Source organism: Triturus cristatus, chromosome 10 (assembly GCF_964204655.1).
Source record: "Triturus cristatus chromosome 10, aTriCri1.1, whole genome shotgun sequence".
Lineage (NCBI taxonomy): Eukaryota > Metazoa > Chordata > Amphibia > Caudata > Salamandridae > Triturus > Triturus cristatus.
Window position 1 is genome coordinate 283,509,047 of NC_140593.1, and position 27,739 is coordinate 283,536,785.

Here is a 27,739-nt window from a genome sequence, read left to right on the forward strand (position 1 = left end):
TTTTCAAAATTATGAAAAGATTTTTTAATGACAGTATTTCACAACGGGATGTGAAACAGAGGCCAATGGCCAGTCCATTGTGGATCCATGTGCCACAGCACAATACTGTACCACAACACTTGCCCTTACGGACACTGCCAGGGAACCTCATCATAAAGGGGCATTCTTTGGGCAAAGCAGGCACCTCGAAGATGGTACATGGGAAAGTGGGGCTGCGCTTTAGCGAGGGGTGTATTTTATTTTGGGAGGGGTTTTCTTGGGTTTTGTGCTAGGTTCAGTGGGGTGGGGATATGGTTTCTCAGGAGTGGAGTGGGATGTTAAAGGGATGAGTTGGTCTTTGGACGGTCTTTTTTTGTCTTTTTGGGGTTTGGGCTGGGTGCAGTTGGGTGGGGATCCAGTTTCTCTGGGGTGGAGTGGGATGTGGAAGGGATGGTTTTGGCTGTGGTAAGAGTTTTTGGGACTTTGGTTGGGGTGGACTCAGGTTTCACAGGGGTAAGGGTAAAAAACACTTCTTCACGGGAAAACGGGTAGGATGTTCAGGGAGTTGTGTTTGGGAGGTAGAGGAAGTGGAAGTATGAACTGTGTGTGCTGTTAGAACTCTCTGTTGTGTGGGTGTCTGTTGTGTAGGTGACTGTGAGAATTTGCATTTTTTGCCTGTGTGTGCCATAGAGGTTCTGGGTGTTGTGAAGGGGCCTGTGTCTTTTTGTTGTGTTCAGGGGTATGGTTGTGGGCGTGGAGGTGTCTGTGCCTGATGGTGTGGTATCTGGGGTATGGTTGTAGATGTGGAGGTGTCTGTGCCTGTTTGTGTGGTGTCTGGGAGTATGGTTGTGGGTGTGGTGGTGTCTGTGCCTGTTGGTGTGGTGTCTGGGGGTACGATTGTGGGTGTGGAGGTATCTGTGGTGTGGTGTCTGGGGCTATGATTGTTGGTGTGGAGGTGTCTGTGACTGTTGCTGTGGTGTCTGGGAGTATGCTGGGGTGGTGGGAGTGTTGAGTGGGGTGAGTTCTGAGTGCTTGCGTGTTTTTTTGTGTGTATGTTTTGTGTTTGTGTGTGGTGCTTGCATCTTATTTAGTGTGTGCTTGCTTAGGTGTGCGTGTGCTTCGGACAGGAATAGGGAATTTGGATGGGGAAGGACAGAAGATGCGGTGAAAGCTTGGAAGACTGCCATGAGGGAGGAGGCCAGAGCCTGGAAAGATCTCTGTAGGCTAGACATTATAGTGTGAATGCCTTCCAGACAGGCCACCATCTGTGTCAGCTGGTTGCCTTGCCCCTGGGTAGCATTCAAGACTGCATTCTGACACACAGTCATGGTTCTCAGGAGGTCAATAGACTCCTCACTCCTGGCCAACTAGTCAGGGGCCAACAGGGAGGGTGGCGATGGAACTGAGGGTGATGGACAAGGATGAGGGTGGAACTGATCCTGTTGGGTCTGCCACCACTCAGGAGTGTCCACCAGAGAATGACTCAGAAGATAACGTATTTGAGCTGCTGTCCTCTTTGGCACTCCCCACATCCTCCTGGTAATTGGGTCCATCCGTTTATGAGGTGTCGTGTCCAGAACCACTGTGATCAGCTGTGTCCCCACCAATGTTGTCCCCTTCGCTTTCCCTGGATGTATCTGAAATGACATGTAACATGGGTTTATTGACTGCGTTTCCACACCTGACCATCACAATTCAACAGAAAACATTGATGAAGTGCACATATCACACCAGCTTCATGGTTCACTCTATAGGGTTCAAATTTAGCCTTATCACGTGCATGCATGCTACATAACCTGCAAACAGTTGGTTCCACTCATGTCATAACCCCAGACAGGCCCAAATGCATTGATGGGTTTGTCTGCACTCCATCCTTATGTCCATACTAGGAGAGTTCATCACCTTGCATACTTTGGCACTTGTATTATACCATTGTAAAATGATGTAACCAAATAGGATGAATGCAATTTTTAAGTTTACATAATGCTCATACATGGCCCCGAGTTCAATAGATCTACCCATTCCTCATAGTACTACATGATGTCATGAAGGTCAAGTTAAACACCAAAGTACCATAAATGAATGTTGTGGCAGATATGTCAAATGCAAATGTTCATTGCACACTGTTGAGACTTTAGACTCCAAATTACATCATGTGTCCACTACCTGAAAGGCTTGATGAAAGCTGTACAGAAGTAGCTTAGCTATGTATCACATGTAGCATATAAAGTTGCCTGAAAACACTGAGGTCCAAACATGTTGGAGCTAGATACTTAGAATTCACACAGCACAAGACTTCATATAGCCATATGAACATCCTCAATCCTGCTTGGTATAGGTGATAACATCAATAATAGATTGTATTCCTACAAGCCAATACACCTTTGAAGGTTTTGGGTGTCCCTGAATATCTAAGACATGACCAAGTGGGATCACTAGAGACCCAATGGTCTGGCACATCACATCACATCACTCTGTGGTATTGCAAACTCAGATTGCCCTGTAAGGATCAGTGTAAACACTCACATATTATCTCTACAGTTCTAAATATCACTCCTTTATGCATGTCACCAGTCAGTGAATTTAGGGTTTTGAAACACTATTACAGATGAACCGTCAACAGGCAAATGCACAGTGGCCAACATGTAGGCACTAATGCTGATGGCACCAGTGATGCTTGCACACTCCTTTCACTGTGTTACCAGTAGTTACCAATGAGAACTGTTGTACAGTCCCAGCATCCACTATGCACTCTATGTCATGCCACATGTAATAGGTCCACCATCAAATGAGAGACAGTAGTGAGGGAACTTCACTCTTCACACAAGGAAGACAAGTTGTCTGTATGTTACAAATGTCACCCAGAAAAACGAACAACATGAGATGATTTCTCACTTCACTCAGCCAGGTGTCTGCTCCAAAAAGGAAATTGGATTTGGGCAGGACTCTGCTGTGTTCCTGGTCAGACAGACAATAGGCACAGCAGAGCAGCAGGCACCTACTACCAGACCTACACTAACAATGACTCATCTTGATTTGATTTGATTTGAAAAAAGTTTTATATAGCACTGGCTAGACCCGGAGGTATCAGAGCGCTTTACATGAGGTTCAGTGAGTTATAGGTTACAAACATAACATCAGTTACAGTTACAAAAATTACATCAGTTACAGTTATAAGAAATTACATCAGTTACAGTTACAAGTACAGGCATAGGAGAAGAACATGAGATACACAATAACAAAAGGTTATTAGCGCGTAGTATATCCAAGACAACACGTTTTATGAGGAATGGAAGGAAAAGCGGGAGAGGTAAACAGGGGAAGGAAGGCTGATGGAGTCAGGTAGACCAGAAGGGGTAAATTATTTCAGGGGAGACAAAGCAGTCAGAGCAAAAACAGAAACAGACAGACAAGACCGTGAAGAACCGTTAAAAACAATGTCCTTTGTCCGGCTGGGTAGGTGATGGCTGAGGGGTGAACCAAAGCCAGACTCCTCAATCGCTGCATAAGTCAGCTCCACTGGGCAACAGCCAATGATTCTCGGACTCCGCAGAATGCTAGCGCTGGCTAGATCCGAGGGTAATAAAGCGCTTTACATAAGGAGGTTAAAACATCAAAACAGCGGTTACAAAATTACAATTAGGATCTGGACACAAAAATCAGGACCCAAAAAGACCAAGGAGATCTGGTAGTCCACATGAAGGAGACAGGAGCGGAGAAAACGATTAGACAAATGTCCGAAGTCCGGCTGGGTAGGTGACGGCCATAGCGGTGTGCCAGTGCCAATCTCCCCTATAGCTGTCGGTGGAGCTCCACCAGGAATCGGCCAAGTGGTTTCGGGTGCCGCCGGATTAGAGTGAAGATCAGGAAGTGACCAAAGGTTTTGAGTCCAGAAACAGGCGAGAGAAGATAGTGAGGAAGGCAAGGATCGTAAAGGGAGTATTTATTTCCAATACTGAGATACATTCTGATTTGAGGGCAAAAATCGGAATTCCAAGAGGCAAGTTGATTACAATTTTTAATGTTCCTCGGAGGAATTAATCCTCACTCCTGACTAAAGCACGTTGTTCAGGAAGAACCTGGCAAATCTGTAGGGCCAAATCTAGAGCACATGGACCGCCGTCCTTCAAAGTTGGTCAGAGCCCCTTCAGTCTTTGGGTCCCCTGCACCTCATGACTTCTGTTAAAAGGCTTGCAGGAAAAGCAGGTTGCATATCTGTGGCACCTCTGGGCATGGCGGAGCTCAGCATCGAGACTTCTCATGTGGCATTCTTACTGCAGGAGACTTGTTAGAGCCATCTTGTGTGTAGCACATGGGCCACCACCACTATTGTTTGGAAAATGCCTGCCTGTAACACATAAAGTTGACAAAGTAACATGTATGACTCTGGCAAGTACAATATAAGTATTATCACACATTACAATGCGGATGTTCACTCCACAAAGTACAGTGCCTCATAATCCATTACATGATTGTCCAATGTAGGGACCACTCCTTTTCACCACACAACCCAATATGGTTACTATCTAGAACTCAGAGGCATATTGTAGCCTATGGGAATTGAAAGGAAGAAGTTGATCAGAGTAAAACAACTGTATTTGTGATAGTTACCTTTTCCTCTGTTGAGTCACAGAGCTGGCCATACAGTGAAAGGACCTCTTCAACTAGGGTCTCCATCTTCTTTGGAGAGAAGGGATCTCTTATCTGCTTGGCCTGGTATGAGTGTTCCCAGAGGTGGCAAACAGCAGCTAAATTTGAGGAGGTGTTGATAGCAGCAGTGTCAAGAGGCAAGTGAGTTTATTTTCAAACGCGGTGAGCATGTACGCAATGTATACAGTCATCAGTGTAGATGCACACAGCGATTTGACTACCACGTCACTGTCACCAACGTTAGCATATGGCTGTGTCTGCCGTGGTGCATGGTGGCAAAAATCCACCGAGTGGCGGACTTCTGCAGGCGGCAGTCATCCCAGATGTCCTATACCCGAGGTCAGGCATTCGCCATTTTAGCTGTAGGAAAGACAGTAATTGTGACTGTTAAGTGCGTAACCACCACTACAAATGAGGCCTAACATATTAAATTTGAAAATTTCACTCCACATGTCATGTCCAGTATAAAACATCATCTGTGTAGTGCATTACTGTGCATATTGGCAAAATGTGCACTGTTCATGGCTGTTGGCGGTATTTCATTTGATATGTCATGAAAACCTTAATATTCAGCAAATGTTACTTTTCTGAATTGATGATGTGCACAGTCCTTTTACAGACATGTGAAGGCCACATAGGGGATTATTGGTGGATGTTTAACAGTAGATGATGATGATGTGAAATATGCGTGATGCTTCATGAAGCTGTTATGTTTTGTCACATGACTTTTGCCTTTTCATATATGTTACTGGACAGTGTGACCAATTTTATTTTTACTCCTCACATAGGTACCCTATAGAGGGAGGAGACACCAGACTCCAGTGTACCACCCATTTCCAGACCTTCAGATAATGGAAGAAAGACATGTGATCCAGAAACTTTGATTGAATCGTCAAACAATACTGGATTTATGTCATCAGTTGGAGCCAGACCACCTACCTCACATCACTTATCCTACATCTATCACACATATTGCGAAACTCATGTCAGTATTTTATTTTCTTGCCACAGGTTCCTTTAAATTCACTGTCGCTATTTCTGGTGGTATGTCACAACAAAAGTTCAGTTGTGTACTACCAAGAAGTGCTTACAGCAATGTTGAGACACGTGGACGCTACATCTAGTTCCCCAGATGTGAGGATTTAGCCACTGTGAAGGGTGACTTCCTTAGATTTGGTCACATCCCAAATGTGATTGGAACCATTGATGGCACCCATCTTTCCTTAGTAGCAAGCCAGGGAATAGGTGTACTGCAACAAGAAGCACTTCCATTCTATCAATGTGCAAGTTGTCTGCTTACTTGATTTGTATATCTCAAACGTATGTGCTTGGTTCCCAGGATCTGTACTTGATTCCTTCATACTGCAGAACAGCATACCCCAGCTGATGTCACAAATACTACCAGAGAGGGCCTGGCTTATAGGTAAGTGTGATCTGTCCTAACGTTGTGTGGGTAATGTCAGGTAGTATAATCTGAAAGTGTGTAACTCATCGGGATTTTCCCAGTGCCACAACCGTAGGCTGTGGAGAGATGGGAGCCCTGCTAGGGGCCCCTAAAGTTCCCGTTTGACAGCCTTTCCATGTCAGAAAGGCTGGCATGCAAAGGTTGTCAGAAACTGACATCATAATCCCGATGGCAGAAATAGGAATTATTTGCGGTTTCCGAAGGGCTCCTTGAGCCCGATGGAACCGAGTCGATTACCGGCTGGGTTACACTCCAACCGCCGACATTGTTATGCAGCTGTTGGTTTATAAACCTGCCATGTCGGTCAATAAGCCTCCGATGAGTGGTCAGAGGCTTACCGATCGACATCGTAATTAGGTCCTTGATGTCTGGCTCGCATTTTGAGTTCCGGTGACAATAGATAGCTGCTGACAGATGTGCTGTCGAAACACACCATTGGCAAAGCCACCAGGGCTTGCCTTTGAGATCTATTGGATTTGTCAGTATAGGCCATGCTGTGTAGAATGGCTAAACAAGAAAAATACTATGATGTGGCCGACCGTGTCATTTTGTAGGTGTGCTTGCCACGCACAGAAGCTTACAAAATGACGCCGCTGCTTTTTTAATTTTTGTTTGCTGATCTGAGTTGGATTGGTAAATAAAATGAAAAAAAATCCACAAAATGATTTCCTTGCAAGGCAGAGATGGGGAAGTAACACAAAGGGAATGGGTAGGGCAACACAAAGGGTGCAGGTGGGGGGGAACAACATGAAGGGCATGGGTGGGTGGAAGCAACATGGATGGCTGTGGAAAGCAACACGGAGGGTGTGGGTGGGAGGAGCAACATTGATGCAGGTGGGGAAGCAACGTAGAATGTGGGGAAGAGAAGCAATGGGCAAAAGCGAAGGAGGGTGTGGGTGGGGGTAAGATATGTGAGGAGCTTCTGGGAACCGAAGGCAGGAAGGAGAAGCAACAGACGAGAGAACAATGTGGGGTGGGTCAGGAAAAGCACATGTGCAAGAAAGCAACAAGGGGATATTTGAGTAAGCCTAACATTGTGGGGAGTGGGCAGAAGCACACAGGTGACAGTGAGCAACACAAAGTGCAGGGGGAGAAAAGTACATGAGGGAGACGGCTGTAAAACATAAGCACTGTCATGAAGTGCTTAACCAAATAGAAAAAAACAGTAGTGCTTGAAAAGCAAACAGTAAAAGTGTAGAAGCCTGCCACTCAAAAGAGATGGTAAGAGGCTAGGGGAGGAACAAATACAAGATGGACAAGCAGGGGCACAAATAAAAAGCAGACAAATTAGAGTGACAGGAAAGCCAACTAATGGTAGGGAATGGGCGGATTCCAAGCCACTGTATTTTCTTGGTAGGCCACAATATGTCTTCACAATCTGACAGCCCTGCTGTCTGGTAAGGTTGACCTAAAAGCCAATTATCTGATCAAGCAAGAATCTTAAGAGACTCTACGTGTCTGCAGCCGATAACCCAACCTAGGATTGTGAAAAGGGTCATATACAGTGCAGGGTGCAAATTGTATCCATGAGTGTGTCTAAACTGTTGACCTCACTAGGCACGTGCAGCATAATGTATATGTCCAGAATTATTTCATATCTGACAAACCCTCAGATTACCTTGTTAAAGGAGCCAAGGTTCATGTAGGATGCTAGTATCATTGCAAATTGCATAGTTTTGCATTGTAGACATTTCTATAGCACTTGTCACCTGATGGAACCATAACCTTTTTAAACGCATCTGTCTTTCTTAAAATAATAGCATACTTGATACTGCAAAAGGGAGATTTTAAATATCATGAAAAGTCTTTTTGTGTAATCGCAATGAATCATCTATGAGTGTGTATCTGAAGTGCCTGTTAAGAGGAATGCAGCAGCACAACTGCACCGTGCTCGATGAAGATGCTAATAAAAAAAAAAGTTTTATTGCTGAGCACAACCCGCCGTGACAGATTGCCTGCTGCTTTCGGAAGTTAAGATTGTTTTGCGCGTTACCTCTGCTGAGAGACCGAGGAGCAGAACCTTGGAAAAAAGAAACAAATTATGGAAACACCTCCAAGGGTAGGAAAAACGGGCCTGCGGCTTACTGTTCATCACAATGGCAAGTGCTGTTAGGCATTGTCTGCGGCGAGCCGTGCTGGGAGACAGCACTGCACTATATCAGCTAAGAGCAGCCCCACAGTCACCTCCCGCTGGTGGTAGTTACTGAGCCAGCCGAGAGCTCGGTGCCAACATTTGCTGCCTTAGTCTTTCTGTGCAGAAGGCCAGGAATACTTCATGAGAACACACTGTGCGGAGATTGTGATCGTCTCAGCATTAAATTGCATAGTTGTAAGTAATGTAATTTTTATGGTTGTTTTTCAGTAAATGGTGCTTATTGGTATTGCATCGTTGTGGTTATAACAGTGAGGAGTAAAAATAAGGAAGCAGCATGCATTCATTTATTTATGGATATTTGTAAAATGCATGGCTATCACTCCAGAGGAGTTTCTTGGCGCTAACAGGTAGACCCAGACATGGATGTCGATTCACCAAAATGTCATGGGTAGCGGTAGAGACATCATATGCCCTTAGACCCTGTGACTTCACAGGATGAGACATCACATGGTCTTTAGCCTTGGTGACATCACAGAAATTGGCATCATGTGATGTTTGGCCCTGATTTAGCCACAGAAAGTGATTCATTTATTCTTTGATGCAGTTAGGGCTGCCACATTCCATGTATTTTACCAACAAGCCTGGCAGTATATCGCCAATGCCAGTCAACAAAATGTCAAAATAAGCTGGTCCTGTTTCCACTTTTAAATCCTAAAACAGCAAAATCAGTGGAATTCACTACAACCTATTTTAAAGCTCTCTAAATCAACCCTTTTTGATTGCCAAAGCAGACAGAAGTTGAATTACCCTGTTACACAATACATAAAGAATGTTACACAAATTCTTATTGAAGTACCAACCCGCTCAGGTTTATACAAATAATAAAAAACACGTGAGCAAATAGCCAGTGTTATTCTTTGAGAAAGGTCACCACTCTAGATTGAGTCCAGTCCATTGAAACAGACCCTATCCCAGAGCCTGCAAGACAAGCAACGCTGTGCTTGGGGGAGCCTGGGCCATCCTAGGCATTAAAGGGAATTTTGCTAAGCAACATCTGACTTGATGGGAGAAACTGAAACAGTGTCATATTTCAACTGTTTCCTGTCCAGAGTAGCCTGTGGCAGCTACTGTTTTACAAAAAGAAACATCCAAAAGCTGTTTTTTTTATTTTCTAACATGGATGGGACATGGTTTTGTAGCATGGAACCAGGGGTCGAAAGGCCAATGTCAAGGGTAGCAAGGACCTAGCCAGGAGTCGTTGCTGTGACCCTGGCAACCCCTAAATCACGTCTATGGACCCAGATGAAAGGAGGGATATGGATACAGTTGTTCCCTAAAGAACCAGATTTTTTAAATCGCCTGAAGTTCATAAGCTGTGGGATGGTGCAGCTCTCAAAGGGGCATCTTGTTCTGTAGGGTGGCACTCTGGACCTTAAAGGCCCTATAACTCCAATTTGGTACATTTGGTGGAGGGGAGCATTGAATTAGCTTTCTTGCCTGAACTTAACATTTAAGTGGCTACATACTTCTTGGATTTGTTGACTGGAAAGGTTCAAAGTCTCTGTAGATTTCATACATCATATAAGATGTTTTAAATAAAATGCACTTGCAAGAGAGAGTCACATTTTTTAAGGTTAAAGATGTTTCTGGCAGGCCTCTTGAATTTTCTGCATACTTCAAATGGATTTTTTGGGAGACCTAAATGGGCTGCATTTCCACAGTCTAGAACTGATTGCACAGGACGTCGGCAGCAAATTGTTTACGTTAGAATGATAGAAATGGCATAATGCATCTCAGCATTGTAACCTGGTTAGTAGCATCGGTTAGTCACGTTAGGAATCTGATTTTGGAGATGAAGTCTAAAATCACTCCGACATCCCAAGGTAAAGTAACTAGGGAGTTGTTATGGGGCATTAATCAAGTATGGATGGCCATAGTGAGGCATCCCAGGGATTACGTCTGTTAAAAACCAGGCCAATTGTCGAATTAGTAGGACTCAATTTGAGGAAATTGTGCCCTATACAGGTAAGTATTGCATCCATGATGGCTTGCATGCCTTTTGAGGCTTTATAAGGTGCATCTTGCATGTTGACGTACAGCTGAGTGTCATCAGCATAAAAGTATGTTGCTGCCTTGAAGTTATTCAGTAAATTAGCCATAGGTTTTACCTAGAGGTTGAAGAATAAGAGGGACAGTGATGATCCCTGTGGGGCTTCTCAGAGCATGTGAGTAGAAGTAGATGAGAAGTTCTGATGTATGTGAATTAATAAAAACAAATGAAAAATACATTGGAGGATACCAAATGATTGAAAACCAATTTTAAGGAAAGATAATTTTAAGGAGATACCAGTAAATAAAAAATGAAAGGAAATATTGCAAAAAAAAGATCATTTTAAGGAAACATGCAAAATCTCACTCTTCGGCAAAGGTTAGAGGTAGTGAGGTATTTTGGGTTCAAGGATGGGAGATGTTTAGAGGGGATGTATGACGTTACAACGCACACTTTTACAACGCATGCACTTACAACGCATTTTTTACAACGCATAATCCATTACAACGCATGACATTACAACGCATGACACTACAACGCATTTTTAAAAAATACCTTTACAACGCATTTCCATTACAACGCATACTAACTTTACAACGCATACCATTACAACGCATAATATTAAATTACATTTAAGGTAAGTATTAGATAGTATAGGGGTAAAAATTACTATTCTAACTCCAGGGGGTGCAACAGTGGGGTAAGTGTTGGATAGTATAGGGGTAAAAATTACTATTCTAACTCCAGGGGGTGCAACAGTAGGGTAAGTGTTGGATAGTATAGGGGTAAAAATTACTATTCTAACTCCAGGGGGTGCAACAGTAGGTTAAGTGTTGGATAGTGTAGGGGTAAAAATTACTATTCTAACTCCAGGGGGTGCAACAGTAGGGTAAGTGTTGGATAGTGTAGGGGTAAAAATTACTATTCTAACTCCAGGGGGTGCAACAGTAGGGTAAGTGTTGGATAGTATAGGGGTAAAAATTACTATTCTAACTCCAGGGGGTGCAACAGTAGGGTAAGTGTTGGATAGTATAGGGGTAAAAATTACTATTCTAACTCCAGGGGGTGCAACAGTAGGGTAAGTGTTGGATAGTGTAGGGGTAAAAATTACTATTCTAACTCCAGGGGGTGCAACAGTAGGGTAAGTGTTGGATAGTATAGGGGTAAAAATTACTATTCTAACTCCAGGGGGTGCAACAGTAGGGTAAGTGTTGGATAGTATAGGGGTAAAAATTACTATTCTAACTCCAGGGGGTGCAACAGTAGGGTAAGTGTTGGATAGTGTAGGGGTAAAAATTACTATTCTAACTCCAGGGGGTGCAACAGTAGGGTAAGTGTTGGATAGTATAGGGGTAAAAATTACTATTCTAACTCCAGGGGGTGCAACAGTAGGGTAAGTGTTGGATAGTATAGGGGTAAAAATTACTATTCTAACTCCAGGGGGTGCAACAGTAGGGTAAGTGTTGGATAGTATAGGGATAAAAATTACTATTCTAACTCCAGGGGGTGCAACAGTAGGGTAAGTGTTGGATAGTGTAGGGGTAAAAATTACTATTCTAACTCCAGGGGGTGCAACAGTAGGGTAAGTGTTGGATAGTATAGGGGTAAAAATTACTATTCTAACTCCAGGGGGTGCAACAGTAGGGTAAGTGTTGGATAGTATAGGGGTAAAAATTACTATTCTAACTCCAGGGGGTGCAACAGTAGGATAAGTGTTGGATAGTATAGGGGTAAAAATTACTATTCTAACTCCAGGGGGTGCATCAGTAGGGTAAGTGTTGGATAGTATAGGGGTAAAAATTACTATTCTAACTCCAGGGGGTGCAACAGTAGGGTAAGTGTTGGATAGTGTAGTGTAATATTATGCGTTGTAATGGTATGCGTTGTAATGGTAGTATGCGTTGTAATGGAATGCGTTGTAAAGGTAGTTTTTAAAAATGCGTTGTAGTGTCATGCGTTGTAATGTCATGCGTTGTAATGGATTATGCGTTGTAAAAAATGCGTTGTAAAGGCAGTGCGTTGTAAAAGTTGCGTTGTAAAGGTTGTTCCCCGTTTAGAGGTGATGAGGGGTTTTTAGCGTTCAGGAATGGGTAGAGTTTGGCAAGGGTTTTTAGGGATCAGGCATGGGTGGGGTTTAGGGTAGTCAGTTTTTTTTAGGGTTCACAGATGTGTGGAGTTTAGGGGTGTGAACAGTTGTAGGGTTCAGGAATGGGTGGTGTGTAGGGATGTTGAGATTTTTTAGGTTTTATGGATGGGTGGAGTTTAGTTCTGGTGAGTGCTTTTAATGTTCAGTGATAGGTAGAGTTGGGGGGTGTTGAAGGGTTACAGTGTTCAGGAATGGGTGGAGTTAGGGTGGGTTTAAAGGGTTCAGTGATAGATTGAGATTACGGGTGATGAATGGGTGGTTTTCAGGGGTGACAAGGGTTTTTTAGATTTCGTGGATAAGTGGAGTTTAGGGATGGTGCAGAGGTTTAAGAGAGCCGGGATGGGTGGAGTTTAAGCATACAAAAGGGTTTTTATGGTTTATGAATAGGCTGAATTTAGGGGTAGTGAGGGGGTTTTAGGCTGAGGGATGTGCAGTGTTTAGGAATAGAATGGGATTTAAGGGTTTAGTGATGGGTGGAGTTTAGAGGTCAGAGATGGGTGGAGTTTGGGTAAGGAGAGGGGTTTTAAGGGTCAGGAATGGGTGGAGTTTAGGATATACAAAGGGCTTTTAGGGCTCAGGGGTCAGTGGAATTTAGGGGTCAGGAATGGGTGTAGTTTCTGCATGAGGAGGTATTTTTAGGGGGCAGAGATGGATGATTTTTAGGTGTGGTCAGACTTCAGAAAATTACAAGGAACCAAAGCAATTGTTTGATAATATAAACAATATAAATCTAAAATAATGTACCCTGACATAAAGGATTGAAATAAATACCTTCAACAAAAATGTTTCAGAAAGTAGGACCTGCACCCGTTTCATTTACACCTTAAAAAATAAGTATTGAGGAGCCAATTTCAACAAAAAAGACATTCTGTTATTTGGTTTTTATGAAATGGCAAATGTCATTCATGCCATAATTTCCATTAAACCGTTTAGATGAAATGGTTTTGCAGTAATGGTATTCCATTAAAATGTTTTTCTATAAAATCACGTACAATCAAGAAGTTTTGTTATACAAGGAAGTTGTGATATAGGTCTGAGTCATCTGGACTGAGGGCCTGATTTATATGCTGGCGGGAAGAGAACTCCATCACAACAATGAAGTGCCCTCCCCACCAACATAGTGGTCCGCCTGCCCGATCTATATGCAGGCGGACCTTAAGTTTGGCCACGGCGGAGACCATTCCCTCTCTACAGCAGCAAAACTTCAACAAGGGCTGTCAGAGAAATGGCGCATGTCCACCCAGTTAGGATGGGCAGACACATAGCTATTTTTTTTGTCTTTCACTGCCAGGCAAAATCTGATGGTGGGGAACATTAAAAACAAAATAATGCCCCCCCCCCCCGTCATGGGAGATGAATCCCATGGTGAGGGGAGCATTAATTTTTCTACTTACAAACACAAAATCCCATTTCAAGATTTTCTTTCTGTAAATATAAAAAGAAAACTTTTTGGTACAGGGCTGCATCCTGCTGACACAGCCCTGTAGTAAAGTGTAAAATGCATTGTCAGTAACAGTTGTGACAGAGGTTCCTCCCAATGTTTTTATAAATGTCCGTCTGCTTGGTGGTCATGAATAAATTTGGTTGGTGTTCCCTGAGTCACGGGCACAGAGTATTTTACTCTGTCCCCATGGCAGAATGGCAGGCCCTCCACCTAAATAGAAATAAGGGCCTACGACTGATTGTTTAGTACTGATCTAATACCTGCCCTTTTGAGGCTGATTGGTACCTCACCATCTCTGAGGTAAGCATTTATATTTGACACAACCAGAGGCACAGGCGAGCATCTCTGTTTCTGCTCCTGAGGAAGAACATGGTAGAAAGATAAGAGGCCTTCAACTAAACCCTTCCTTCATTTCTGGTGAACAACAGCATATTCATTCTCCCTCTTCCCCTTCTACAAAGGCCTTGTAGGATGGGCAATATCAGTGCCATATGCCTCCAGGACGGAGAAGTAATACCACCTGCCACCAACACTAGGTAGGGGGAGGATGAATATTATCCATCCAACAACCCTCTTACACCCTTCACCATTGGTGAGAGGAAAAATACCACCACCTTTCCTCCTCAACTAATTCCAGTGAGCTCACACCAGGCAGAATTGTTTGTAAAATGTTGTAGAGCTACTTATTCTACATCAGGATAATCAACATTTTTAAATAAAGGCCTCTAACAGCAATTTGGTGTTTAAAGTATATCATTAAAAAGATGAGTTTTCAATTTTTTCCTAAAGGACTGCGGATTACCGCAAAAGCAGAATTTCCAGGCATGTTGAACCATACTGTTGCCACTCTATGTGAGAAACGCCCCCGCACTGTGAAGGATTTTGTAAATAGATCCCATATCTCTTAATGGTTGATAGATCTGCAACTTGCCTTTTTTGCTAGTCCAGTTTGATATATAGCTTTATGTGGCAGAGATAACATTTTTCATGGACAGAGAGCCAGTGCATGTCTTTCCTTGCAGTGGTGAAATGTTGTCAAGCTAGGATAACGTTTTGCTTCAGCGTTTTACTATAAACCCTTAATTTTTGAATGCTAGCTATAGACATATCCATATAAAGGCCATTGCAGTAACCTCTCTTGGAACCTACTACTGTCCTAACAATTGTGGCTCTCCATTTCTCCTACAGAAATGGTTTACAGTATCTAAGCAGCCAAATATGTTTGCTGGTGGGTGAGATTGCTGTGCTAATTTGGGAATCCGGTGCCATTATATCGTCATAGATTGGCCCCATTGATTTAACCCTTTCCTTGGGTGCTAGCAGGCAGTTTCCAACCTTGAAACTGGGAGTGATACATAGTTTCGGTTTCTTCCCAATCCATGAATCAATCACCAGCAACGTATATTTTCCATTACTGAGGTCTAGAAAGTTGGAGTCCATAAATTCCTGAATTGGAGTGAACATGGTGGTGAATATTTACTAGGAGTGCTCTCCATATTCGACAGACTAAATATCAACTAATTGTCTTCAGCATAATTGTGAAATTGTACATGCTGGGAGCATAGTAGATCATGTATGGGTTTTGCATAGATATAAGACATTATCAGAGGCAGACATGCGCCCTCGTCTTCTTGGAGAGACATAAGAGTTTCCCACCAAGGTCATAATGCCCTTGGTATTCGGAATGATAGGAACCAAGAAAGCAGCCAGAAATTAAAATGCTCAGTACCCCCACTTTCAACTACAGCTCTGATGACACCAAGCAAACAAGTCCCCGAACCACCCACGGAGAGCTCCCTGGTCTCTACCTTCGAAGCATCTATCCATTCATAAGCTTTTCACCCTTTCATTAACCATTTTTGCATTCTGTCATCCATACATTCTTTCATACATCATTCTATCTAAACCAACCATTCACTCCGCAATCCCCCCTCCATCTACTCTAATCCATCCATTAACTCTTCTATCCATCCATCTACTCTGCCATCCATCCTTCTATTGTGCCATCAATGCATCCATACATCCACCTTGCCATTTATCCATCCATCCACTCCATCATCCACTCAGCCATCCAATCACTTAACCATCACTCTGCCATCCATTGATTCACCTGCTCAGCCATCCATCATTTTACTCTGCCATCTTTTCACCAGTCCATCCCTCTATTCCTCCATTCTTTCACCTGACCATCCACCTATCCATGTATTCATTCATCCATCCATCCCTTTACTCAGCCAGTATGTCCATTTATCCCTTTACTCTGCCATCCTGTCTATACCCCTATTCCATCACTCGCCCTTTCACCCGCTCATCTTTTCACCCACTCATCCATCTACTCACCCTTTTATTCCTCCACCCACTAATTCACCCACCCACTCATTCATCCATCATTTCTTCCTTTCACTCTTCCTTTCTTTCAATATTCCTTGCTTTTTTCCCTTTTCATTTACTCATCTTCCATTCTTTCTTGCTCTTCTGTTGAAGCTGTATTTCTTTTCTAAGTTAATTATGAGCTATTGTCTGACGATTTGCAGATAGAAGAGGCCTGTAAAGAGCTCCGTCCTCTTTGTAGCTGCTAAAGCGGGGAGTTCACGGCACCCCTGATTTGAACCATTTGGTCACAGTCTCCAACCTTTCTACTACCTCTTTCATTCTCTTAACAGGATGCTGCGATCAAGAGAGTTAAAGGATGGAGAGGTCCAAGAGCATCAAGACAGTGGAATCTCTTTTATACAATATATTGAAGATGGATGTCTGTACATTATTCAAAGCTGCCTCAATGCCTCTACCTGGCCTGAATCCTGATTGCCAGGAACACTAGAGTTTACCTCATTCAATGTGTGCCTGAAGTTGAATTGTAGTTGGATTGCACCTATTTTCTCCTGAACTTTAAGATTGTAATGGGGATTGTTGGGGGTCTAAGAAGGGCTTTATTTTTAGCACAGGAGTTATCCAAGCTTTCTTGTGATCTGGCCTGTCTAAAAGGAGAGATTTTCCACTTGTGCCACGAAAAGTTCAATCTAGGCTTGAGTCCCTATAGTGAATGTAGGGAAATTGATGACCACCCCTTCTTAAGATCTTATTGCAGGGGGTATGCTCCTTTTATTTTTCTTTCTACTTGCCTTCCCCTTTCTAATATTACCTTCTCCTTCCCTCCCTTCTCTGTCCCGAAACTTTTGCTCATATTCCCCAACATTCCCACTCGTAATATCTGTCCCTCCCTGCACCTTATATATGGAATGAAATACTCTCTGAAGCTTATAAATAAAAGTTCTCAAAAATCTAAGGAAGGAGTTAGCTATTAGATATACGTTTATTATATGTTTTCCCACATAATTTTACTTGAATTAAAGTGACTGTCTATGAAATTGTAGGAAGCTGGCTCTCTATATGCTATTTAACTACAGGCCATTTTTGGATTTATTGCTGTGATCACTTATTGTCAGAGTGGTCCAGCAAATGCAAAGTCGTATACCCCACCGCTGATCCACCAATGTAGGAAGCTGGCTCTCCATATATGATACCAAAAAGAGGTATAGTGTGCAGAGAGTCCAGTGTATTCCCAGAGATTTTACAGAGGCTAAAGTCGATAATACTAACACTCTCTTTTGTGGTAGTGTGGGTGAGCAATTAGGCCGATCATAGGGCAGTATTAAGCATTCATTGTACACACAGTGGCAATAAATGAGACACACACTCAAATGAATCCGAGACCAATTTACAAAAATAATACTTGCCTATATTTATTTGGTAGAACCACAGAACTTGGTCTTGGTTAAAAATGTTTTGAAATAGAAATACTTTTCAATATCAAAGTTGGACACTGTGCAATTTTCAGACATTGCAATGTTAACCTATGGGAGGAAGAAAACATTCAGCATACAGATAGGTAACATCGACTTACAACACCAGTCTTTAGGGGTTAAGGTCAGTATTGGGCAAGGTTAAGTTCAGCATCAGCGGAACAGGGGCGGCTAGGTGCAGGGTATAAATACAGTGTTGTGCACCCAATACAACTCAATGAAGAATGGGGCAATCAGGCAGAAGCTTCTTACAGGTAAGTAGCAGTGGCTATAGGGGCCAGCCCCCATGGGTTCAAGCAAGCTCTGGGCAGGGTCTAAGCAGCACCAACACGACACCACCAGCGGCACAGGGTCGGCCTAATGCAGGGTGCCAACAATCGAGAAAGGCAAAATCGTAAAAGGGCTCAGGAAGGAGGCCGGTCGAAGGACACCAACAGCTGGAGAGGTAAGTCCCAATGCTCAGGGAAGTAAAGACACCTTTGGTCTGCTTCACCAAGGCCCAGGGCTGGCAGGTGCAATTGTGTCTTTTAATGTTGAAAATGGCTTACCAGAGCAGTTTGCGGTTGAGGGGATCTTCATGCAGAGGCTATAAGCGATGTCGAGGATTCCGGGAGGGGTCAGCCCACAATGGATTTGGGCTCTTGAGCGCTGGGGAACTTCACTGGGATCAGTTGGCTACTTGAACTCAGGCTGGAGGCGTTGGGTGCAGAGGTGGAACTGGGAGCAGGGTTTTGCTGTTCTTCAGGTCACAGATCTGCTGTTCTCAGGAGATCTTGACCTTTTTTGAAGGCAGGCAGGCAGGCCTCCCAAGGTTTTGGAGGTCACTGGGCTGCAGGACGAGCCATCTTTTGGTACAGGATTGTTGAGGGCTTCAGACAGGCCAGTAGGGCTGGAGCCAAGTCAGTAGTTCTCTGCCATCTTCTCTGCTTTTGCAGCTCTGTGGTGTTCGGCTCTTCTTAGGTCACCAGGAACTGGAGTTCAAAGTCTATGGATGTCACCTAAATACAAAATTTTGGGGTTTTACAAGGGAGTTACAGGTAGTGGCCAATGGGCCCCTTACCTTGGGTGTCTACACCCTCTATTATGCCCAACCCCTGTGTGAGTGGCACATAGACCTAGTCCTGATTGAATAAGTCCCACCATCTTGAAGACACTGAAAAGTGTACTTCACCCCGCCCCCATTTTTCCTGCCTATTCTCCTGCCAAAAAGGGGTGAGGATAGGAAGGGGAGCCTGCTCCTTCTAACAGGAGAGGCTGGGGTCATGTTACAAAGGCAGCAAGGCCTTTGAAGCACCCTGCCACATATGGCTGTTCCTGACCAGGGGTGGTGTGAACACCTTCACCCAGGAAAGGCATTGTTCTGAACCTCTGAGCACACAGGCACAGACCCCATGAGGTCAGAACACTGTGTTGGGGTAGAAGGCTGGCTTAGGCAGGTCGTGACCACAGTAAGGGTTAGTAAGTTTCAGGGGACCCCTCTAAGGGGTTCTCTGTGTGCAATTTCTAATAAATCTGACTCCATTGCAGGTTTATTATGGCAAGATGTTTGGTACCAAAAATCCCATACTTCATTGCAACCATCATGGAGTTTGGGGACTCGTAATGATGAGAGTCCAGCCCCATACTTACTATGGCTTCCCTGGTCAGTTACAATATCCAGGAATCAAGAAAACAAATTGAAGGGGCATATCTGCTCATGCAGATAAGCCCTCACAGGAGATATGGTGCACCCTGCTTTAGGGCATTAGGCCTGCTAGAGGGGTTTCTTACTGATATCTCATGCAGTGTCTGTGGGCATGGCACACAGGAATGTCTCCATGTCGGCTCCTCAGTTTGCAGGCTGCAGTGGCAGTGTACATGTGTATGTGCTTGGTGAGAGGTCTCTTAGGGTGGCACAATTTGTGCTGTAACCATTAGGGACCCTCTTTAAGCACAAGATCCTTGGTACCAGGGGTGCCTTTTACTAGGGATTTATATGTGAGCTAAAGGGGTGCCAATTGTGCAAACAATAGGTACAGTTTTAGTGAAGGAGATCAGCACAGGGGAACTGGTTGGCAGGGACCCTATGCATTTTCAGTCGAAATTACATAATTTTCCAGGCAAAAAAGTGTGGGCTAACATTGTCGTACTGAAATACTTACTAGTTATGAAGAGAAATGTGGTCAATTATGATATACAAACATTCCAAAACTTATGCAATGTTGTAAGATTCCAAATGTAAGCAAGCTCAACATGTCCAGCATTTCAATTATCTGTGTTTTGTCAAATCCTGGGCTATTCCGAACATACTCAAAACACACAACTTACTAAAATACCTTAGTGTCACTCACAAAAAGATAATGCCATGGTGGCCACAACCAAATAGTATAGCAGAGTAATGTATGTCAGTCTTGAAGAGGCAAATCCAAGGACCAGAAGAAGGCATGAATTTTGATTAACCAAGACCTATTTCTAGTGGTTTGGAGTTTCTATAACACCCCAAACATTTCTACAGGAATGTATCTATCAGAGTTAACATACGTGCAAACATTATGGTTTCTCCTTCCTCAGATTCCACTTGACACACTAGGAGAATGTTTTTGCACTGGCTTTAGCTATGGTCAAAATGAAAGAAAGTGAGAAATAATGGTAGAAATGTGAGCAGGGGAGTCCTCATCTCTGATATCGCCCCTGGCGACATGGATCTACTACATTAAGAGTGTGATTGAAAACCTGATACCACCCTTGCTTCAGGACCCGTGTGTCATTCGCGTGAAGGACATGGTGGTATCAGTAACACCATTGTTAGGAGCATAATGGAGTACTCGAAATACAGTGAGCCTAGAACAGATTTCTGGAAGCCTCTTCTGAGGATTTCGACAAGACGGCTGGCCAAACCGTCATACGAACTTAAGAGCACCAACAACTCCTCCTCCTGCTGGTCTGACGATGGCTCAGCCCCACCCACCCCGTAAAACTGCCTCAGTACGGAAAAATAAAATGATAATAACATTGTGTTATCATTTTCTTTTTTCTTTTTGCACTGCTCAATGGTCATTGGGGCAGCGTTCCTCTGCCTTAGTAGAGACGCTGCCACTGCTAAAAGGGAGAAGAGGATGTACCAACTTCTGAATAGGACTGGCAGAAAAGTAGGCCAGATTTCATCCTTTGGCACCACTGAGTGTCACTGGGGAAGCATTGACAAAGAGGAGCTAGTATGGAGTGTCCAGTCATATGGGGAAGGAAAAAGGCGCCGTGAGAGTAACAAAACCAAAGAAGCAATCACTAAGTACCTAGGCTCAGATTTACTAAGAAAAGTCATGCAATGCACCAAGACAAGTTGCTGTGCTGCATTGAATGACAGAGAGAGAGCAGGAAGATTAAAATATGGCACTTTTCTTCTCTCTCGTTGCACTGGTGCACTGTGTGCTGACTAGCGCCAATGCAGGCACTCTTGCACCTTGCTGCAAGGGTGCCTGTACTGCTAGTAGGGTTGTTTGGTACAGGAAAGGACACCTTCATGCACAAAAATAATCCATTGAGGCATGTTTCTCTTTCTATGCCTGTTGCAGCATGCATAGGAAGAGGAAGTAATGAGGAAAAATAAAGATATTTCTCCTTGTAATGTCTTACTTGGGAAGGCATACCATTTTGGCACAATCCCAGGTTCACTACTTTTAGTAAATCTGGGATAGGATCAAAATCCAGATAGGGTGCATGGGAACGCCCATGCTCCACCCATGGAATGCCTTCTTAACTCAGGGTAACGAATGACAGCAATTTGGGCTGCCTTACCTTACCTTACTCTGGATTGTAGTTTAGTAAATCCCATTTCAGGGCTTGCGTTGCCTTCCGTAGCCTTGCGTACTGCAAGGGCAACAAAAGCCCTTTGTAAATTTGACCCCTAGTGTTGTTTCCTTGAGGAGCTCGCCAAGAAAGGGGACAGAACATTTATTGCTCCTCTGAGTACACGTTTTTTCAGGCGCTGGATGACCTAGTCTGTCTATATAGGGAAGTGGAACAAGCCCCCTATCACTCAAAAGTTGTCAATGTTGAAATTAGTTTGAGGGCATCCGGTAAGACAACTTTAAAGATGGGCTAAAATATTATGCCTTTTTGCAGGTCGGGCCTTTGAGGCAGCTTTAGTTGTCTTGCAAGACTAATGTTTTTCACATAAATTGGTGCCTGAAATATATGTATAAAGAGGCTTTTGATCAGATCAGGTAGCTCATCCATTGGCTTTTTAAATCGTCAATTAGAATTTGCTTCCCCCCACCAGAGCGTACAGCAAGAGGCAATGGTCAACTCACCTTCCCTGCTGGCTCCCTTCACTTTAGTGTTGCACATACCTATGTACATTTGTTTATGTCCACCTAAAAATAGCTCCTTTATTTTCAGCGACAAAGGTGGCTAAAAATGTGCTGTTTTGTTTTTATATTAACTTTAAATACCAGCTATTTATTTTTCCTGCAATTCGCGGGTCCAACTAGATAGCGATTTATTTCCAGTCCCTTTCTTAAATATTTTGTCATAAAGTCTTTGAGATCCATTGTAATATTGTAGCTGCCTCATATTTAAATCCTTTGTTAGGTGGTTATTTATTGTTATCTCCTTCATTAATAATAAAATACATTGCTCAACTGAAAGACGACATTTTTTGTAACAAAATTCACTGCTAAAAAGAACTGCATTGATTTTTTTAATTCAAAGTTTTTATTGAAAGCATATTGCAGCCACATTTAGGAAGGGGCATTTTTCTTTTTTTCTTATTATTTTTGTGGCACAGTCTGCGCCAGACAGCCAATGCCTGACCTAATGACTTTGCCAATGCTTGTTTAGTTCTTGGTCTGAAGTGACTAGATAATGGAAGAGCTTGCAGGATCGGTTCTATGAATTGATGTAATTAGGGAATGTCACAACAGAGGTATGCAAATATTGCATTGTATTGCAATATTTATATATGCTTACTGCCCCTATGTGAGGTATTGAAGTTCTTGCCTATTTGGATGGCATGCTAACCTGTGTAAGGTTGGAAGTGTTTAGCCTTTGTTTTGATCCAGTGTGAGAATATTTTCTGTATTGTGCATGATAATCTCGTAGGTGCAGCTATTGTATTATGGGATGCATGCAGGGGATGTTTTTTTGTAAGCTGGCAGCTTTCAACAGATCTGAAGGTCTTTTTATGTTATTTCATATAATCATAGTCCACGTGGCTGATAACTACAGTGGGTTACCCATTATGAGATATTTTGTTTAAAGTTTGTGGTCCTTAGCAGGCATATGTTGGAATGAGACATGGTGGAGAGATCTGCTTGGATGGACTTTAATATCCTCATATAGCTGATTGTCATTGTGAGATGTGAAGAACCACTCACAGCTTGTAGCCCACAACCTACTGTGATGGACAATATGAAAATCCTCCATTGGCCAATAGCATGTGGAATGATCTCTTAAGTTATTCCTTGCTTCGCTGAAAGATATTGACAATTATCGTGGGTGTCCATCTTGTGAATAAAGTATGTTTTCATATAAGGCAGTGGTCTTCAAACTGTGCGGCATGCCCCCTTGGGGTCCATGGATGTGTTCCCAGAGGGGGGCAAGTGGTTCTGCAATTACATGTAAATGAAGACTACAGTCCCAGCTTGTGGCAGAAAGCACTGTGAATGTCTTTATTTTAAAATTGTATTACACTGTATAAAACAGACTGCTGCATAATACTTTGTAGGACAAAACCAGTGCTTTAAATATGTAGATTTTAGTGATAAGCATTCAGCCTATATCTAGTGTAAATATTTGTATATATGTCCTTTAAAAAAGTAGACTCCTTTTAACAGACACACATATTACCTCTCAAGAAGAATAAATATTTGTCACCCCAAAGCTGAGTACCTCCATTAATTAAAAGATACACTGACTCCAAAGCAGTCTTTACATTTGGTGATTAACCATTGCACATATTTACATTTTTTTTAGTTTAGGTAGCATGCACCTTGGTAAGAAGGCATGTTCCTTCTTTAGATCTATTCTATCTGCTTCACAGCACAGGAGTCCCAGCCATCCTCTGTAAGTGGGCACTGGAACCCAGTTATGGCAGTCGTACTATGAAAATGAACATGGAGTGCCTTTTCCTTGCTAGCATTAGGGCCCAGGTCACCATTGCGCATGGAACAGGGCCCAAGCAACAGAAGAGGAAGGTGCGCTAAATATGCCTTTTTTGTTGCTTTTTACACAAAGTGGCAGAAAGCTTGCTTTGGGCATCTGGCCTAGAAGTAAGGGCCCTTTTGAGTGGGCAGAGTAGACTGCCTGCTCCACAGAGCTGTAGGTGTCATTGGTGCTGCAGTTGCTTTAGAGGCCCAGTGCATACTTGCTGTACCAGTCTTTCTTTGAGCCTTGGAGCAATGGCCCATGGGAGGGGAAAAAATGAAGCAGAGGAGATACCTTTATTTGGGCATCAGAGATATTAGAGGGAGAGGGACACTGAGAGATGGAAGGGAGCGGGATGATGAGAGATGGGAGGGAGCGGGATGATGGGAGGGAGAGGGATGGTGTGAGATGGGAGCCGATGTTTACAAACATCAGAGGTGACAGGAAAGCAGTACCTATCATTAGTGAAACAGATGCAGTGATTCCTTTGTCCGTCGGCCCACTGCATCACATTTGTACATGTTTTACAGTAAAAAGTGGGCATTGGAGACTCATTTTCCTTGCTAGCATTAGTACAGAAGGTGCCATTGGGGCAAAGAACGAGGGGGGCAGCATGCAATAGCTCATTTTCTTTCAGAAAGAGACCGGACATGTTTTGAGATTGAAATGATGGTCAGACATGGTGGAGAAGGAGTAAAAGAAGAGGAGCTAGCATGCTTCTCAGGGCCACATCCATCATTAGTGCAGCAGGTGGACCATAGCACCCAAAATATGGGCAGTTGTGTTTTTGGTCAATTCTGTTTTTGTTTATTGCTGTTGATTTTTATAAGTCCCACATTTGGGGGCCGATTCCAATCCGGGTCGGAAGGGCACCGAACGCCATCCGGCCGTAAAAACTACGAGCCATACGCGTGTTTTCCGGCCGACTCGTACAGCTGTACGAGCGAGCAAGTACGATGCGAGCTACGTGAGATTCACCGACTGAGTCGTTTCCGGGTCCGAACTGCTCCGTACGTCTCGGTCAGAAGCTAACTGTGGCATGCAATGGATACGATTTACAACCGAGCCAGTACGATGCACGCGTCGGACAGCCTGTGCGAGCCAGAGTGTCCGGCTCGCAAAAGCTACCGGAGTCTGACTTCAGGGGTTCGTGTCGGACCCCCTGACACCCACAGCCCTACGACTCGGACACAGGGGAAGAGCTATGGGTCTCCCCAACACAGGCATGTACGGTGCAGATGGCACCGACGCGTACCCACTGTAGGGGGCGCACTTGTTCGAGACATACCCATTCAGTCAATGGGAGCCCATGTACGTGTCGTACGACCGGCTCCCATTGACTTCTATGGGAGTCCGACCGAACCGAGTCTGACAGCATACGTGCGCATTTGTAGAGTATTGTCATCATAATTTGCCTACCTTTAATAAGAAGCTCTTCCATGATGAGGGCATGCTTGCAAGCAGCACATGCTAATTCTACAGAAGTGCTGTCTTCAGGTGCCCAGGGCATGCACCAATATTTGCCTTATGGGATTTTCCTTTTGTTTCTGTACAGTTTCTTTGTGTTCTAGGGAGCTCAGGATTTGGGTTTGAAATTTTGGGGACAGGGCATTATGATTTGTGGGATGCAAGTTTGTCGACTAAGATCATCGTCAGAGTTGTGATGTGAAACTTTAAAAGTAACTGAATGGGAACCTGTCTAATCCAGTACAAATACATTGACTAATTGATATCTTAAGTTTTCTAATGCCGTCTACAGGATTTACACGTAGCCAAAAGTCCAGCATTGGTTTTGTGTCAGACTTAGACATCCAAATGGATTTTTACTGTGGTGATTGTGAGTTGAGGAAAGTGCTCTTCTGACTAAGGGCCTGAATTAGATCTTGGCGGATCTGGTCCTGCTGTCACGTTTTCGACTGTTTCACTGCCCGACTACTTGGCGGTCCGCCAGCTCTATTTGGATGTTAGCAGGTCCATAGATGGAAAACCGCCTGAGTGCCTACGACAGGAACTTTCTCCCACATTGATGGCATCCTAGGCAGAAGCAGCTGTCGGCGGGAGTACAGTCAAGCTTGCCGCTTGACCAATCACGATGTGCCTTTCCGTTGAGGAAACTGTGGAGGGTATACCTCCTACCATGAGTTGGCGGCATTGAAGGAAATGAGGTAGAAACTTACCTTTTCTATGTTTCCCACTTCTGTTTCCATTTTGAACCCCATTGTCCAGGACCTCTCTTTGCTGGGATCTAAGGTAAGCTTCTCTTACACTTCTCTTACTGTGAATAGTGTGTAGATAATTGCTTTAGACTTGTGTATTTTAACATTGCTCTTACGTGCAATTTTTTTCTTATGTTTAAAGCATTTATGTTCATTTTACAACTTAACAAGGTAAAATGAACACACCTGTATTGACTGTTAAAACAAAATGATGTTATTGTGGTGGTTGTTGGTGTTGTGCTTGTGGTGCCTGTGTGTGTGCATTCAATAGTGTGTGTGTGTGTGTTGTTTGTGTGCAATGCATTATGTAAATAAAGGTGCATTACACGTTACCTACATGTATTTTAGAAGCAAACACAACATATATGTGTATTGACACATTAACAAGTAGTACTTACCAGTCTCCACTCCACCAGGGACTCACTCCATCAGGAAACTGCCGCTAGTACAGTGCCGTACGTAGGAACAATGGTCCCAGAAAGTAACAATACAGTGTACAAAATCCAAACATAAATTCAAGACGAAACATAGGACACAAGGTATTTGTTGCACACAGTGTTTTATTCACACTGGGCATCGATCTCTTAGTGAAGGTATTTACACATTATTGCATGTGAAAGTGTCCCTTGGCGGGAACGTGATGGGGGAGAGAGGGTGGGGTGATAGTGGTTCAGTGAGGATAGGGAAGTGATTGCAAGATAAAGTGTGAATCAAAAACAGTACATAACTTAAAAAACCTGTGGCTCATTCATCGAGCCTAATAATCACAGTTTAAAAGAAACAATACGCAGCCATGGTTTTAAATAGTAACACAGTATACAATATCTGTTGTTCACGCTGGCTTAACAGTTAAATGCCGACGTTTTGACCCCAATAGAACAGTAGGCTGTTGTATCCTTTATGCCGGGGTCTTCATCAGGACAAAAGTGTTGGGGATGAGGGAGGGAGGGAAGGACATGAAAAAGCCTTAGAACCATATTTATGTAAACCAGAGTTTCATCTGTATATATATATATATATGGACTGAATCCATTATTACCATAAGTAGCCTCTGCACAGAGGCTATAGGCGTAGGAGGGCGCGTGGACTCCTAATGCGCGAGAACGAAGAAGCACCTGCAAGATTAAGGTGCAGGATCAGTTGAGAGAAAACGTGATATCAATAGGTAAAAAGGACCGAAAGATGGTCTCTTACTTTATAAAATGTTGAACTTGGGCTATGTCATGCTGGGTTAGTCGGATGTCACTGACATAGCGAAAATAATCTGCAAGATGTAATAAACGGAACCACTATTAAGCAACGTAAATTTAAATTGAACCACCTCATGGTTATGTAATAATAACATAAAGAACAAGATGCACGGGGGAAGAGACATGTACCTGAGTTAGCGGAAAAGCGCACTGTATCCAAATAAATCTGTGGATAAAGTCTGTAATTTACATTAGAACGGAGCGTTACAGACAGTAGGTAAAAAAAATGTGCAGCACGAGCGTGAGGATGCGAGGGCAATTACCTGCGCTATGGAGTGCGGGCCAGACTGCTCCTGTTTACTTTACGTCTGAAAACACAAAATAGGGGGAAGAAGGTTTAATTTAGTGAAACCATGTACTAAAACGAAATGGTGTATATACAACGCCATGCGGGACCGGGCGCTTCAGGAAACTCACCTCTGCTCTGCTTAGATGCCTCAGTTCGAGTAGAGCGAACCAGAAGGCTAGGGACAGCTGTTTATGTAAAGACGTCAATCACGCGTGTCAGCAGCGAGCGT

The 27,739-nt window shown here is 43.5% G+C and overlaps 1 long non-coding RNA gene across 1 annotated transcript; it reads right to left on the reverse strand.

Moving 5' to 3' along the window:
• Positions 1-27,718, reverse strand: LOC146789328 (uncharacterized). Its single transcript, XR_014969785.1, has 3 exons — positions 27,639-27,718; positions 27,485-27,529; positions 1-1,616 (listed from the first exon to the last, which is right to left on the reverse strand). It is a non-coding gene; the product is annotated as an uncharacterized LOC146789328 (long non-coding RNA).
• Positions 27,719-27,739: the final 21 nt, after the last annotated feature.